The sequence below is a fragment of the Eriocheir sinensis genome, chromosome 3 (assembly GCF_024679095.1).
Source record: "Eriocheir sinensis breed Jianghai 21 chromosome 3, ASM2467909v1, whole genome shotgun sequence".
Lineage (NCBI taxonomy): Eukaryota > Metazoa > Arthropoda > Malacostraca > Decapoda > Varunidae > Eriocheir > Eriocheir sinensis.
The window spans coordinates 15,938,445-15,956,108 of NC_066511.1; the positions used below are offsets into that span (position 1 = coordinate 15,938,445).

At 41.0% G+C, this 17,664-nt stretch overlaps 1 protein-coding gene across 1 annotated transcript in view; it reads left to right on the plus strand.

The window, feature by feature from the left end:
• The first annotated feature begins 7,833 nt into the window (after window positions 1-7,833).
• Window positions 7,834-17,664, plus strand: part of LOC127005710 (uncharacterized) — a 159,497-nt gene continuing 149,666 nt past the window's right edge. The window contains exon 1 of the transcript XR_007758880.1: window positions 7,834-7,861. The gene's annotated coding sequence lies outside the window, so the exon portion shown is untranslated. The remainder of the gene's footprint in view (window positions 7,862-17,664) is intronic.

Here is a 17,664-nt window from a genome sequence, read left to right on the forward strand (position 1 = left end):
GACCTATGATATTTTTCCTTGGGTTTATTTTTTCCTCTTTTTCTTTATCATTTCTTATTTTTTTTCTCCGTCAATCTCATTTACAGTATCTTCTACCCGTACATAACTTAAAACGTTTGCTGTAGTGGAATTCTTCTTTTCAGGTTAATAATAGAGTTGAATAAAATCAACAATTTCACTCCTTTCATTTCTCTTTTTTCCCTTCTCATACTCCTTCCTTTCATTTCCTTTTCATTCCATTCTATACAGCTCTATTTTCCTTGCCTCTCCCTTCCTTTTCATTTCCCTTTTTCTTCCATCCACTACCTCTTTTGGTTTCCCATCCTTTCCATTCCTTTCTCTTGACTTCACTTCCTATGTCTTAGCTAAACCAAACATGTGTGTTAAAAGATTAAATTAAAATAGAAAAGAAAATATCCGAAATGAAGCATACTTGGCCATGGTACCTGTTGATGTTGAAGCGCCCTCAAGCGAACCTACCTGTGTAAAAAATGGTAATATTAAGACGCAGGGAGTACCTCTTACACCCGAACAGCAGCAGATACGCCTAGACAGTCTTTTAAATTGTATATACTCGTTTATTTCGGTAGAGAGAGAGAGAGAGAGAGATAGATAACCACACACACACACACACACACACACACACACACACACACACACACACACACACACACACAGTACAATGCAGTTACAATATATGCCAAGTTGGAATGTGATATGAGAGTGTGTACGTTATTCATTTCAACGAGGGAATTCTTCTGGGAACCCGAAGTCATGTTTGGGAGTGAGTGAGTGCGTGCGTGAATAATGAATGAGCGAATGAAGGAGTGCATGACTTGAGTACGTGTGTGAATGGATGAATGAGTGAATGGGTTGAGTGAATAATAAATGAGGGAATAAAGGAGTGACGAGTATGCGTGTGAGTGGATGAGTTAAGTGAATGAAGGGGTGACTTTCATACGTGTGTGAGTGAATAGGTAAAGTAGAAAGGAAAATATTGAAGGCGTGAATAAGTGTGTGTAAGCAGGCCTAGCCAGAGTGAGGGAGGTGTGTGAGTGAGTAGAGAGTAAGTGATTAGCCTCATACAGGTGTGTTTGACAGACTACATATATAATTTACACACCTGCCTACCTTCCTATCAATACCAAAGAAGGAAGAAGAGGAGGAGGAAGTGGAGAAGGAGGAGAAGAAATTACTATTATACTAAGACATAATGAGAGATGCGTGTCATTACTTATCTTCTTCCTCCTCCTCCTCTGTCTGTCAAACACACCTGTATGAGGCTAATCACTTACTCACTTACTCACTCACACACACTCAGTCACTCTGAAGCTAGTCCACCAACACACACACTTATTCACGCCTTCAATATTCCGTTCACTCATACTAACTTACTTTCAAGCCTTATGTCCCTCTGACCCTCACTCACTTATTCTCACTCACTCACTCATCCACATACACATACTCAGTTACTCCCCCCTTGCGCCACAAAGATGATTCCAACCTTCAGGGCTCAACCGTACGAGGAACGACTCAAGCGACTCAATCTCTTTACATTGGAGAAAAGACGCCTACGAGGGGATATGATTCAAGTCTTCAAGTATCTAAAAAAGTTCAATAACGTCGATTACTCCAAATTCTTTGAACTGCAAACCAACTCAAGAACTAGAAATAACGGTTTACCCATTCAGTCGAGTCGATGTAACACAGACATTGGAAGGAGTTTCTTTTCAAACCGAGTCATCCGCCACTGGAACAATCTTCCCTCAGAAGTAGTGAATGCGAATACCATCAACTCCTTCAAATATAGAATCGACCGTCATTTCGCTGCGTCGGGAGTAAACTGAATAACGAGGGGCTTCCATCTGCTCCTCAATATCGAGGTGCTTTCATCTGCTCACCAAGCCCCAAGTGGCGATCGAGCAGATTAAATCACCCAAGCGGGCGACCTCGTAATGAGCCAATAGGCTTTCTGTTGCCTGCATTTCCATGTTTCCTCCCTCCTCCTCCTTCTCAAGATGTTAATTTTCCACGTTTGCCTGTGAATGTGTCTGTTTTGACTTCTTCATCCGATTCTCCTTTGGCACATCCATCAGGGCGGGAGGTGGAGGCGAGAAGTGGATGAGAGGAGATGGAGGAAAGGAAGAGGAAGGAAGGAAGGAGAAGCACTGGGTGGGGAAGGAATTAGGGGAAGATGAGGAGAGGAAGGAGTTGAGGAGAGAGAGAGAGAGGTTTAAAGGAGAGAGAGAGAGAGAGAGAGAGAGAGAGAGAGAGAGAGAGAGAGAGAGAGAGAGCGTAATATGGTACTGTGCAAGGGAAGGAGATGATTAATTTATGCTCAGGTAGTGATATGGTTGAGTGAGGGAATAAGTTATTATTTTCGATAGACGGTATGGAGTAAGTGGATGAAAGCAAGTGGAGTTTTAAGTGGAAGGAGACTCAGAAGTTAGTGGATGGAGTGATGGAAGAAGATTTGAAAGTGGAAGAATATGGATGAAAAAAGAAAAACGAAAGTGCAGGTTATGATAATGGTGGCAGTAATAATAATAATAATAATAATAATAATAATAATAATAATGACAATAATAATACCACCCACTCCAATCAAATAAACCAGAACCCTTTATCTTATTAAGCGTGTAAGTTAATTAACAGTATAAAGGTACAGTAAACACTCAAGTTGCTTCATTATACCTCAAATGTTCTAAAGCTTCCTTTTTTTCACCTATTCGTTTATTTTCCATTCCCTATCATCACCCTTTTCACCTTTATCTTCATCCATGCGGTAATTTTTTTCATATCTATGCCATTTTTTTAATTTTATTTGTATCCATCTTGTCTGCTTTCTTTCTGTCAACATCCACTTCTGTCATCCTTTTCATTTTTTATTACTATCATCATCATCCTCATCTTCACTTCCCTCAACATCTAGTATTAGCATTATTTTCCTTTTTATTCTCCTCTTCTTCTGCGCTGCATCTTTTATATATCGGTCAAACGCATCATCCACTTCTATCATCACTTTTACTATCATCATCGTCGTCTTCACTTCCCTCAACATCCAGTATTATCATCCTCTTTCAAGCTTTCACTTTCATCATTTCCGTAACGTCTTTTTTAAGGTTCAAACACAATAGCCACTTCTTCCATCTTCATTTTTACCACATCATCATCGTCGTCATCCTCTCTTCCCTCAACATCCAGTACTAGCATCATCTTCGTGTTCATCTTCTTTCCACATCTTATCAACATCATTTTCTGGGTCAAACGCATCTTCTTACCCTCTGCAGCATCAGCGGTCACCAGCATCCCTTCAGCACTCATGTCTCCATCTCTCCTTCCCTCCCTCATGGCCATATTACCTGGACAAACATTTTTTTTATGGTTCAAATGCGTCTTCCTTCCTTCCGTTACTTTCCCTCACGGTCATCGGTCACTAGTACTTCCCTCACCTCTTATGTATGTCGCTTCTTCCCTTGCACATGACTATCACCTCAATTCACCTCAAAACGCCTCATCTCACGTCTGTTTCTCCCGTCACATCACGTTTGAACACATAGACACACGTTTGGTTCACTGTCCATATTTTTGTCCGTCACCTCAAAGCTATATTTCCTTCACCATTCTTCCTGTATCCATCTCCTATTTCTCTCTTTATAAACCTCCATCACCACTACTTGCGTCTTCTTCTTTCCTTCCATAAGACTTCTAACAAGGCATCTCATACCATACCTTCCATCACATCTACTCTCTTCATCTCCTATTTCCCCGCTATATATAACTTCACCACCACCCACGTCCTCTCCATTCCTTCCCCCAAGCCTCCTCTCACCTCAGCGCACCTCATGCTATATTCACCTCCTTTCCCACCTCCTCCTCGTCACATCACCTTCCAGCGCTGTACATTTCTCTCTCTCTCTGTGTCGCTGTGTGGTCCCTCCCTCCCTCGCCGCCTTCTCCTTCTCTGACGTTCTCCCACATGTGTTACTTATCATCGACATCGTGTTCCTCATCCCGTCTGCTGCCAGCCTATATATATACACACACTCTTGCCTCGTCGTAGCGTCGTATTTTAAGACATTTCATCGCCCAAGAACACTAATTTGACAAGGCTTTCGTAGGAGTTGTGGGCATTTCCAGGAGTAGTTCTATGATCTTGGTGATAGTGTGACCCTTCCTCTGTACCATGAACCTGTAGAAACACTCATTAGAACCCGATTGACCCCCTCTTTGACCTTTAGCAATAGATAATGTGAGAAGCGAAAGTGTCTAAGAAGAAGAAGAAGAAGCCTCGACTTTCCGACCGCTCCCATGTAACGCTGACGTCCCTCTCCTGCTTATGAATTATATGGTTGGTTGGGTGGTTGAGTGGGTGGCTGGTTGCGTTACTTAATGGAGCCTCTTACTGGTTCTCTTGTATATCAGTTTTTTTTTTGTATGTGTGTGTTTGTTAGGTGTTTTTTCTTTTATTCTTCTTGCTATTGCTTTGACCAGTGCGGGATATTCTTTTGTTTGTCTTTAATGTATGCTGTCTTTTTTTTTCTTCTTTCTTGATTTTTTTAACTATTTTTTCTTGCTTTTCTTGTTCGTGTTGTTTTTGTTCTTGTTCTTGTTCTTGCTCTTCTTGTTCTTTTCTTCTTTCTTCTTCTTCTACCACCACTTCTCTTCCTTTTCAACGGCATTACAAATTCAACACCACGAACCCATCATGATTATTACCCTTTTAATAATGCAAAACCTTCTCCACCTTCATAATAAGTAGCTCCACATCTAACCTTATCCATCATTCACAACCTTCTATTATTAAACTTTCGCATACTACTCTCTCGGGAACTGCCATTCATTCTTTATTCATTCCCCAGCGGCTTCACCATAAACAAAGGCGAAGAGAAAAAGAATGGCTTCCGCTTTATTTTTCTTTGATTCGGTTTTTCTACCTCTCGCCCGATTCATGTCCCTCGTCCATAGTCAATGCGTGCCCCCCTGAGTGCCCGGCTGTGTTCTGCCTTTGTTTCTCTGTCTTTGGGTCGTATTTTTAAACATTTCGTCGCCCAAGTTCACCGATTTGACAAGGCCTTCGTAGGAGCTCGGGACATTTCCAAGAGTAGTTTTATGACCCTGGTTGTAGTTTTACCCTTCTTCTGTACCGTGAACCTAAAGAAACACTCATTAGAACCCGATTGAACCTCTCTTTGACCTTTAGAAATAGGTGATGTGAGAAGCGAAAGTGTCATAATACCGGCCAATTTGTGACTCGCTTTACGAATACAACAGTCACCCTGAATCTCCTCATCGTGTTTTTCTTATTCATTGGTAGTCTTATGCAGGTCTGGTGTATACACGATGTTCCTCCTTTACATCACTTAACACTGAAAGAAGCATAAAGTGTGTAAAGTATAAAGAAAGGAAGGGAAGGAAAGAAAGGGAAATGAAGGGAAGTGGAAAAGGTATAAAGAGTAGAAAGTGTAAAGGAAAGGAAGGTAAGGAAAGGGAGGTTAAGTGATGTGAAAATAAGGGAAGGTAAAAGGGGAAAGAAGAGGAAGATTAGGAAAGACATTACATTCGTTTATGGATTTCTTAGCACTCAAAATCCTAAAACAAAAGTATAAAGAAAATAAAGGAGGGGAAGGAGAGGAAGAGACGGGAAAGGAAGTGAATTGCAGGAAAGGAAAGAGGAGAAGAGGAGGACGATAAAGACATCACATTCTATTTAATTTATCCGTTTATTAATTTCTTAGTATTCAAATTCCTAAAAAAAGTATAAAGAAAATAAAAAAAAAGGGGACTAGAGGAAGAGAAGGGAAAGGAAAGTGGAAAAGAGAAGGAAGAAAGGGAATTGCATAACATTCTACTTCATTTCATCCGTTTATTAATTTCTTAGCTCTCAAATTCATAAAAAAACTATAGAATAAAGAAAATAAAAGAAAGGAAGGGAAGGAAGGGAAACGAAAGGAAGTGCAACGAAGAATAGAAAATGGGGAAAAGAAAAGAAAGAAAGGGAATAACATCACATTTTATTTAATTTCATCCGGTTATTTATTCGTATTTTTATTTGTACAATTTTTTTCCCACCTTGAAAAAGAAAGACCAAATGTTACGAAGCAATAGTTACCTGCCTCCTTGTTAGTGAAGAATATAAGCACCTCTTGCTATCTATTCAATTTAATCCGATTATTGTTTTTTTTTATACATATTTTTTCCAGTAAGAAGAGACTACATATCACCAAGCATTAGTTTCCGGTATGCTTTTGTTATTGAGATACACACACACACACAAAAAAAAAACCTTCCTTCGCAATCTTTTTTTCCGTCACCCATGAGCATGCACCACCAGCTTCGAAGGATCAAGACTCGTTTCAAACCTTATTGACGTCACTTTCGATACTGCTCCTGTCCTCTGTATGATTGGCAAGCCTTTTTTCCATCCCTACACCTGCACCTAAACTGAATCTTTTCAAGGAAGAATACAAAATGACTTGATATATCAAAATGAATGTGTTTTGGCAGTGAAATGTCTTATAATGCGACCCTTAGCTAGTAGGGTCGCATTATAAGCATTTCGCCGCCCAAGAACACATATTTGACAAAGCTTTCGTAGGAGTTGTGGGCATTTCCAAGAGTAGTTTTGCGACCCTGGTGCTAGTTTAACCCTTCTTCTGTACCGTGAACCTGAAACTCTCATCAGAACCCGACTGACCCACTTTTTGACCTTTAGGAATAACTGATATGAGAAGCATGTGTCTTATAAAACCAACTTTATTTATTTAGGTTGCGACTCCGACTTTGGCTCCACTCCCCTTCCCCCTTCCCCTCGTCAGCAGTAAAGTGGTAGGCAAATCAAACCCCGCCACGCCCTAACACACTACACCACACCCAGCAACACAACATCACAAGTGTCGTAAAGGTTTCGGAATCGGAGATATTTTTTACCGACTCCGACCTCGACGCCGACTCCACACCCCTGAAAAATAAAACCATAAACAAGACGTGACCTACATTACATTTTGGTTTTCAGCTCTTCTACGGCAACATGCGACACTTATTTTCCTCTATTCATGGTTCTGTGTCCTTGGAAACAGTTTTATTCCCGGGTGTTTTTTTTCACGAAATTTCTCCCCGCGAACATTTTAACATTTTCATCCTTTTCATTCGTCAATCCTCTTAGCCGAGTTTTTACATTCGGCGTAATCTCTTCTCGCTCCTCAAGCCGCTTCATCCTTCCCTAACAATCATTCTCTCTCTCTCTCTCTCGTACACACACACACACACACACTTTTATCTCATCCGTTACAACCAATATTGCAACCATTTCATATTTATTTTTTCTCTCCCTCCCTCCTCCTCCTCCTCCTCCTCCTCCTCCTCCTTCCCAACCTCACGCACCTGTTCACACTTCACCTTCCGTTTACACACAGGTTAATCTTGAAGCCGGAAAACAGAGAAAAAAAACCCCGATAAAATTCATGCCTCTTCTTTTTACCCACTCCAGATTAGTTTTTGCCATACTCGGAATACGTATATAAATAAATCGTTTCGGCGTTCGCTTTATTTCGTTGGCAATGTCTGTCATGCAGGCCTCTTTTTTTTTTTTTTTTCTCTCACTGGAATCTCTTCATATTATTTACTTATTGTTTTTTCTATTGGCGTTCTGCTCTGTTTTTTATTTACTTTTACTATTTCTTTATATATTATTGTTTTATTTATTTATTTGGTTTTTTGAGCAGACGCGTTTTCTCCTTTCATCTTTTCCTTTACTAATGATGATGATGATGATGATGATAATGATAATACACCTTTTTTACCTTCTAACGTGTCTTTCCTTCTGTGTTGCAGGTGTGTTGCTGTGTGTTGCGTCTAACTGGTGTTATGTCTCTCTCTCTCTTCTGTAATCTGATTGTCAACGACATAAAGAATTTCTTGTCTTCCTTACGCGAAGGTGTGTACCCACCTGTTGATGAGAGAGAGAGAGAGAGAGAGAGAGAGAGAGAGAGAGAGAGAGAGAGAGAGAGGGGGGGGGGGGGGGGCAGGGTATAAGGAAGCCGGTACTTATTATATAGAAACAAAGTAGTTTGTATTTTTCTATTTATTTACACACACAAAAAATGTTGTAAAGAAAAGTAGACAAATGAAAAATGAGTTAGAATAGATGTTAGAGGAGGAGGAGGAGGAGGAGGAGGAAACAACATGGAAACATGGACTAGCAGGCAGCAGAAAGCCTGTTGGCTCATTACTAGGCTGCCTGCATTCAGTGATTTAATCAATCCATTTGCCATAGGAGTGGCTTGCAGGGAAGAATTAAAGCACTTAGTACCTACTCTTGGAAACGTTCAGTTCACACCTGTTGCAGCAAAGTGGCGATCAATGCGTTTTTGAAGGAGTTGATGGTCTCTGCCAACCACTTGAAAGAAGGCTGTTCCAGTGGCGAACAACTCTATTTGAGAAATAACTCCTGCCGATGTTTGTATTGGAGGAGGAGGAGGAGGGGAGGAGGAGGAGGATAGTAATGGAGACGAACAACACACATTGTAGATAGAGAGAAAATTGTTAGGAGTCTGTTAGCAGTGAAAATTCACTCCCTATTTTCTCTCTCTCTCTCTCATCCTTCATCCCCACCATATCACTTTTTGTTCTCCTTTTTTTTTTTTCCTTGGTCAGAATTAATCTTCATTGCTCGCTGCTCTGTCTTCATCCGTCTATCCACTTGGTTATTTCCCTCCATCCCTTCCTCATCTCTTCTCTCACTCATTTTCCTCTCTCCTCTTCCTCCTCTTCTTCCCGCCCCCTTTTTTTCCTCCGTTTACCTTTCTCTCCTCTTTCCCTTTTCCTCCTCCCTTCGCCCCTTCCTCCTTTTTTTTCTCTAGCCGTTTTTTCCTCTTTCCTCTTTCCCTTCCTAACTCACTCACTCACTCACCCGCTCACGCACTCATTCATTAGTTTACTGACGCATTTAATTTTCCTTCCCTGACTTCCTGCTCTATTTTGTTTTTTATTTCTGTCTATTTCTTTATCTCTGTCTTTTATCTTTTTTTTTCTTCCCTTCTCCTTTCTCTTCAAGTCTTCTGTCACTCCTTCTTTTTGTCTTATTTCTTTCCTTTCTTTCCTCTCACGTACTTTATTTCTTCCCTTTCTCTTTTAATCTTTCTCTTTCTCTCCCCTCCTCCTCCTCTCCCTCCAAGTCTTCTGTCACTCCAAACTTTTGCTCTATTTCTTTCCGTTCTCCCTTCGCCTCCGTCTCTTTTTTCCTCTCATCCCTTCCTTCCTTAATTCGTTTTCTCCTCCTACTCATCCTTCGTACACCTTTCCAGCCCTACTCTTTCTCCCCCTTCGTTCGTTCGTCAGTTTGTTTGTTCTTTATTCGTTCTTTCCTCGTCTCTTCCCTTCCTTCTTCTTTCGTTACTTATATTTAATTTTCTTTTCTCTCCTTCCTTTTTTCTGCTTTATCTCTCCTCCATCATTTTCAACCAAAGGTGCAATTAGGACATACCCTTTAAATTATGGAGAGAGAGAGAGAGAGAGAGAGAGAGAGAGAGAGAGAGAGAGAGAAATATGGTTTTTATGTCTTGTTGACATTCTTGACGCATCTGATAAATTAGATTCTGCTTGTAATCTCATCTCTGGTGTAAGGAAAAGGTGTGTGTGTGTGTGTGTGTGTGTGTGTGTGTGTGTGTGTGTGTGCATATGTAGCAATCCGAAAACATCGCTTATTATCTTAGTCACAGGTAAATTTGAGTTCATGGTACGTACTTTTAAAACTGTGACGGAGATGAGCACGGAGGCCACGCGTAACTGTAGAGTATGCCCCCAACTTTACTTCACCCTGTAACTGTTTTAAATCATTCTTACCAAAATGTTGTGTGTGTGTGTGTGTGTGTGTGTGTGTGTGTGTGTGTGTGTGTGTGTGTGTGTGTGTGTGTGTGCAGGGATTAAGTCAGAACGCCCGGGACCTTCGTGTCTATCCTGCTTACCTTCCTGCTCTTCAGCGAGTTTTCATTGAGGTGTCCTGAGCTTCCACCTGTGTATGTTGTCTTTTCATTTTTGTAGATTTCCCCTTCTCAACCTTTCATGGCAACACTGTCTGGAGGACGTCTTAAAGGCTTACCAATTTAGGCCATCTTCAAATACATTACAGGCAGGAACTAGTAGCAGCACTCAGTAAAAGAATGGCTCAGTATGTTAGATAATTTGACGTTATTGAGGGTGCTTATATGTGATTTTACCAAGGATATACATGAAGACTTTTATCTTGTACCAAAAATCAAGTCAATAAACAAAGGACTCAATAAGTTAGATGATAAGTTCCATTACTAAGGTTGCATTTTTTTTTAATTTACCGCGGAAACATGAAAATTTTGTTTATGTTATGGTTAGGTTAGTTTATGGTTATCTTCAAGTACATTACACGTGGCAACTTGGCTGGAGGCTGTAGCAAAACTAGAGACGAGCATTGACGTTTTTTTATATAGAAATAGAAGGATGATCGAGCACAAACTGTGTCATGTTGAGAGGTATTTGGAGATGTAGGTGTGAGCATTCAAAGTATACAATTGACGTGATGAATTATTCTTCTGTGAGTGAGTTGGAAGTATAGGTTTGCTCATAGTCATGTTTAAAATTGTAACAGATCCCCCGTGAGTACCTATTCTCTCAGCCCTCGTGATGTGTGAGCTCCGGCATTTATCGAAGCGTAATCGGTCCCTTGTGATTGAAACGTAATACCGAAAACACTTAACGTTGTTCTTATGTAGATGAGCCACCAAAAGAGAAGGAAAGAACAAAAGGCTCAAACATATTCTTTCAATAGTGCATGCGAGCGAAAAAACAAACAAACCATTATTTGTAGAAAGAAAAAGGTTCACATTTTCTATTGATAGTGCATGCGAATTAATAAAAATACTATCATTGTTTATTTTACGGGAAAAGATGGCACAAGCTTAAAAAAAAAAAAACTGAAATATACCCTACTGATGTACTTATTTCGATCGACCATAACCACCAACACAAAACGAGACTTACATATTTATTTTTCCAGTGCATGGGAATGAAAACATTACAACTAACCAATTTAATGGGAAAAAAGAACAACACAGGCTTAAGGAAAAAAAATATAACAAGAAAAATGTACCCAAGATGTTGTTTCTTGATAGACAAGAGAAATTAATACGAAACAGAGACCAACAGAAAATGACATAAATACACTTCCTCGGCCATTGACAAGCCGTGTACGCCGTGTCCTTCCTCATGGCGGTGTTTTCAACCTCGCCTCGTCGTGCTAAACATAATTCCGTCCCTTTAATAGCTCGTTTGAAGGGATGGGGCGTGTGTGCATGGCTGGTGGTGGTGGTGGTGGTGGTGGTGGTGGTGGTGCTGGTGGGGCTGGACTGGTAATATTGTGGCGCCGTTGCCGTCTGACCAGCCATCATCAGCCCCATGAAGGTGTGTTGATGAGCCTGGACATGGAGCCTCATTATGACGGGCAGGTGTTCCAGGTCGGCGCGGGTCACCTCTGATGGCCTCGTCCGTGTCCTGTTGTTTTCTTGCTTGTTTATTTGGTCGTCTTGGTTTTGTTATGTTTGAAGTGATGGTTATTTTTTGTTTTGTTTTTTTTGTTTTGTTTTTTTGCTTCTCTGTTGTGTAAAAGGAGATGCTTATTATTTTCTTGATCTTGTTTGGTTTTCTTTTTTTTTAGGTTTAATGTGATAGTTTTGTTTTGGTTTGTTTTTTGTTTCTCTTTTGTATTATTTGTAGGAGCTTTTTCTTTGTTCTTCTTGCTGATGTTTTTGTTCTTTTTCTTGTTCTTCTTGTTCTCGTTTTTCTTATCCTTTTTATTATTATTATTGTGGGTATGTGTTTGTGTCCCTCCGTCTTTTCCGCTCTTGTCTATTCGTCCCTTGGTAAGACTCGTACAACTTAAGGAAAAAATATCGTTTCCAACATTCTTTATCACTTCACCACTTAGATTTCATCCAAACATCTCCACTCGCTTCAGTAACTAATGGTGCATAGCGTGGCCTGGCCCATTTACCAAGATATTCTCTAAAGGCTCAGCGTTTATATTCCGTTCACTGCATTGATATATATTGTGCTTTCCCTGTTCTTGCACACTCTCTGCTCTGGAGTGAGACTGAGCAGGCACTCCCTCGCTGCCGAGTACTAGGGGCCGGTAATTGAAGCACCTGGAAGTACCTGGTCACGTTGGGGAACCTGTACTTCACCTTTCCGGCTTAGGGCGTTGTGGCGGGGGAAGCACTCCTCGTCTGGTTTCGTCTGATATACCATTTAAGTTCAGTTTCACTTGTCTGTTTATCAGCTCGACTATAGGTCATTGCAACATGAGAACGTCAAGGTGGTTTTTTAAGAATAGGGAAAACACAGAACTTTTCAACGCGATGGAGAGAGTATAAACAGTGAGACTTCAGTAAGAGTTAGATCATTGCAGCAACCCAAGACGGTGCTCCAGTCAAACGGAAAACGCAGTATTTATTATCGCACTGAAAAGAGTAGCAACAGAGAGAGTTTATTAAATAGAGTTAGGTTACTGTAGTAGGCCAAGGTGGTGGTCCAAGAATAAGAAAAAACACAGTAATTATTAACGAAATGAAAAGAGTTTAAACAGAGAGACTTCAGGATGAGTTAGTATGGAGTCATGTCTCTCGCCAACCCACCCGCCCACCACCCTACCTATACCCCATCCCGCCCAAATCAGCTCCCGCCCCCCTGTTCCCCCACCCGCCCACCACCCTGCCTATACCCCATCCCGCCCAAATCAGCTCCCGCCCCCCTGTTCCCCCACCCGCCCACCACCCTGCCTATACCCCATCCTGCCCAAATCAGCTCCTGCCCCTGTTCCGCCACCCACCCACCCCTTCCCTTCCCTCCCACCTGCCTGCCGGAGCATCAAAGTTGTGAAAGCCTCGAGAAAATATTTTGAGGCCACGAAAATTGTGTTCAAGGTTCACTTCTCCGGGCGGCAAGTTTGAATGACACCTGACGGCGGGCATTGTTTTCCTGGCATTGTTAGTTTTACTTCTGCTCCTTCCTTTCTCTCTCTCTCTCGTTTTGTCATATTTTCGCTCTTGTTGTCTTTCTTTTCTCGTATTTCTAGTTTGCAGTGTTTTTTTGTTTGTTTTTCTTAGTTTTTTTAATTTTATTTTCTCATATGGTTAACTAACTGCTGTATGACTTCTTTTCTTTTTCTGTTCGTTTTTCTAGTATTTTTTTCTCTTTCATTTTTTCTTTTCCTTTTTTCATTTCATTTTTGCTTTCTTTTCGTTTCTTTCCTTTTCCACTTTTTTCTATTATCTTCTCTCATAACACCAACTAACGCCTGGATTACTTTTATTTTATTTTATCTACTTATTTTCTTCTCTTCTTCTGTTCTATTGTATTCTATTTTGCTCTTCTCTTCTTTTCTCTCCTCTCCTCTTCCCTCCTCTTCCATTCAGTTCTCTTCTCTCATATGATTAAGTAACTGCTGTATGACTTTTCTCCTTTTCTTTCCCTCTATTCGCCTCTCTCACATGCTCAACTAACACCTTTTCAAATACACGAACTCACCAATACCGCACAGACACAACCTCACCTTCATAGTTATCAATCCATACATCCCCCACGCATAACACAACTATACTCGTATGCTCACGTATCACCCCAACCTTGGTGCGTGGGATGTAATGACCGAATCTAATGGCGTTGTTCTTCCTTCTCCCACTTATGAATTCCTCGTTTAATAGGCGCCGCGGGACACCTTAAGAAGCGCGTGAGAGGCGGCGTGGGCGTCAGTTCGGGAGATGAGAATACGACCAAGAGCTCCTTTGCGGCCTTAAGAGTGGGTGGAGGTGGAGTTTGACTTTTCCTTGTGCGGTGAAATGAGCTGTGTTTTGTTTCGTTGTGCCAGTGTGACCCCAAAAAACTCTTCTCTTCTATTACCTTCTATTCTCTCTCATATCTTCTGTTTTCATATCTTCTATTCTCTCTCATATCTTCTATTTTCATATATTCTATTCTCTCTCATATCTTCTATTTTCATATCTTCTATTCTCTCTCATATCTTCTAGTGTCATATATTCTATTATCTCTATTATCTTCTATTCTCTTCTATCTTCTGTTCTCTCTTATATCTTCTGTTCTCTCTCATATCTTCTATTCTCATATCTTCTACTCTCTCTCATATGAACAAATTACACTTCTTAAACAGGACCAATTCACCAGTCAACTCAACCGTATATTGTATCTAACGTTATCTTAGCAAATCTAACCTATTCTAACGTATACTTCTTCACAAATGGCGACCTGCTAGACCTACTATATAGCTCTTCTTTGAGGGTTCCTAGGTAGTTTTCTTACGCTCCAGGAGATATTCGTAATTTAGTCGAGTGTTTGTTAGGTTAAGGGTCTTCCCAACCGTGTATGTTTTATGCATAACTTTACGTTTACTCCTCCGTCGTTTTATGAGTCTTTTCCTTTTCGACTGTTTTCTTTTCTACCTTTATCTGTTTCTTATGCACGCACATGTAAGTTATTTTTTTTTACACAACGGAGACAACAGAAAGGCAAACAGTGAGACAGAAATATAGTCCTTGGTTTCATTTTACTAGTACTGCCCTCAATTGGTCTAATTTTCACTGTTTTCCGTGCTCTCTGGTTACCAATCATCTACATTCTTTATTTCTCTGCTTTTTCTGGCTTTACCATAATACTTCCTCTTTTACCCTCAGAAGTCCTTGCCTACCCGTTCGACTTGGACTTGTAAATGTACAGGAACTCTTCATCAGATATCCGTTCGAGACGCGTAGTTGAGTTTTCTTCCATTCTCATAAAGTGGAGGGAACAAACCGATGTGATGCTGAGTATAAAATGTCCCAGTCAGTCAGCCATCCAATCAGTCAGTGTAGAGAAGTTTGTCCTACACCGTTTTGCACTTACCTTCGTCTTGGATTATTCAAGGAAGGGAGCCTCGAGATAGCCGTATTTTTATTCCCGGTTGAAAAAGAGAGAGGAGGGAAGAAGGGGAAGAAAAGCCCCGACCGACCACACGCTGCCTCTAAATACAGGACCGAAGGGCTCCCCAAAGAGTAGAATCCAATTTACTTAATGGGTCCAATTTAGATTTTCAAAGGCGACTTGATTGACCTTACTTGTTGCTCTAGGAAAAAGAGGAGACGCAGCCTTTCGACGCGCGCACTGACACACGCGCGCGCACACACACACACACACACACACACACACACACACACACACACACACACACACACACACCCACACGCACATTCCCCCTACACACATGTCCCCTTACCCACATATACCCTTGCTGTGCACATTTTACATTCCCCTTACACAGACACACAGACAACAACAACAACAACAACAACAACAACAATAGCAAAGATTTAGGGAAATACATCGAAACCTCTCACAACCACTGACTCCACTCACGGAACAACGAAACTAAGTGTGTATATTCCTCAAACCCAAATACAACTAAGCTTAAGGAATCAAGGGCGCCATTCTCAGACGCTTCCGCCTCTCTCACATCATATCGACTATTTCCGAAGGCCAAAAAGATCAGTTTGGTTGTTCTGAGTGTGTTTTCAGGTTCACGGTGCAGATGAAGGGTCGAAATACCACCAGAGTCATAAAACTATGCCTAGAAGCCCCACGGCGCCTACGAAGAACCTTGACAAATATATGTATGGGCGCCAAAAGGTTTTAGACCCGTATTCTTAACCCGCCCGCTGCGTTTGGCACGGGTTTCGCCTTCACTGGTAGCCTGGAAACATATGCTCCCAGGTCTTTTTGTCCCTCTGTGGTGGGTAGTGGAGTGTTTCTCATGTGGTACTGATATGCTGGATTTCCCCTCCCAAGATGCATGACTTCACATTTTTCTTCACTAAATTGGAGCAGCCACTTTTTGTTTCACTCCTGTAGCTTGGTGATGTCTTCTTGTAGGAAATCCGCATCCAAGGGGTTAAAGGTCTCGTCGCCTCAATTTACCCGTTTGAAAAAGCCTCTCGTATAGAAGTTGCTGTTTTTTTCAAGGACTTTTTTTGTGTTAGTGGTGGTAATTGTACACGACTTCAGCATTCACCATGGCGAGAAAAATCACTTATGAAAATCCGGCTTATCTTCTCTGTGGCCTTGGGAAGTAATCGTATAAAAGAGAGCCCGATGCATTTAAGAATATAGACGGCCAAAAATATGACCCCTAATCCGTAACGCCGTAATGTGAAGGCGACTCTCCCTAATAACCTCCGATAACAGTCTTGCACGGTAATACGATCAACATACGCCCGGCCGTTCCTTACCTGTTAATGGCCCCGCGCAGGTATCCGAATCAACGGCCCTCCACTCGGTATCCTGAAGGTGTGTGTGTGGGCAGGAACGACGGTGGGCTCGGCGTAGAATAATTCTGTGCAGTAATGTATGGCTTCCTCCGCCGCCTCACTCTCCACTAGCTGCCCTTGTTCCTCTCTTCTTATTCCTCCTCCTCCTCCTACTCCCTTTATTTAACTGGAGACCCCTCTCTTATTCCAGCATTGTGAGAGAGAGAGAGAGAGAGAGAGAGAGAGAGGAGAGAGAGAGAGGAGAGGAGAGGAGGAGAGGAGAGGAGGGAGAGGAGAAGAATAAGGATAGAGAGAGAGAGAGAGAGAGAGAGAGAGAGAGAGAGAGAGAGAGAGAGAGAGAGAGAGAGAGAGAGAGAGAGAGAGAGAGATTGATATTATTTATTTTGGCTTAATAGCTATATACATATTGGTAAATTACAAATATAGTTTTTGTTTTAAGCCAGGTCCATTAAGCCGAGGCTTTCTAAGGACCTGAAGACTCGTAAAGAAAGTACATAACAAGGGACAGGTTTAGGTCACATAAAGCATAACTCACATATATTTTAACAATGTATAAATGTAGGTCAGTCGAAGTGAAAAATGTATACAATACGAACATGTGAAAAAAAACTTAGATGATATCACTCTAGCAGTAAACAAGTGTACATGTGAAATAAAAACTTGAAAACAGCTTGATTATTATTGAAATTATGAAATTTACAACAATCAGTCGGAGTTTGCAAAAATAATGTGAGAAAAAAAAGAACCATTCAAAAACACTAAAATAAATACAGAAATCAATGTGATCATAAGTTCTCATAGGTACTAAGAAGCCTTTTTATTAATTTTGATTTGAACAATCTTATATTCTCATCAGTTTTGAAGTGTTGTGGTAAGTCATTCCAGATTTTAGCTCCTCTTGATAGAATACTCTGTTTGGCATGTGCTGTCCTGCACAATGGTATTAATAAGTCATGAGGTCTCCGGGTAACATTGCCGGGCATTGCTGTAAAGCCAGAATCTATGGAAAGGCAGTGTAAGGATTTATGGACAAATAAATTAGTCTGTAGGTATATAATATCAGGAAGCTTTAATAACCTGAGGTCTATAAATATATCCTGAGTATGGTCGTAGCGTTGTTTGAATGACATGACACGTAAGAGTTTCTTTTGTGTTATAAATAAAGTGTCGATGAAGGTTTTGTAGGCGCCTCCCATATGGCACAGCAATATAAGAGATGTGGATATACCAACGTAAAATAAAGTTGTCGTAAACAGTTTACATTCAAACATTCCCTTAATCTGTATATTACACCTGTTAGCAACGATACCTTAGATTGTACCAT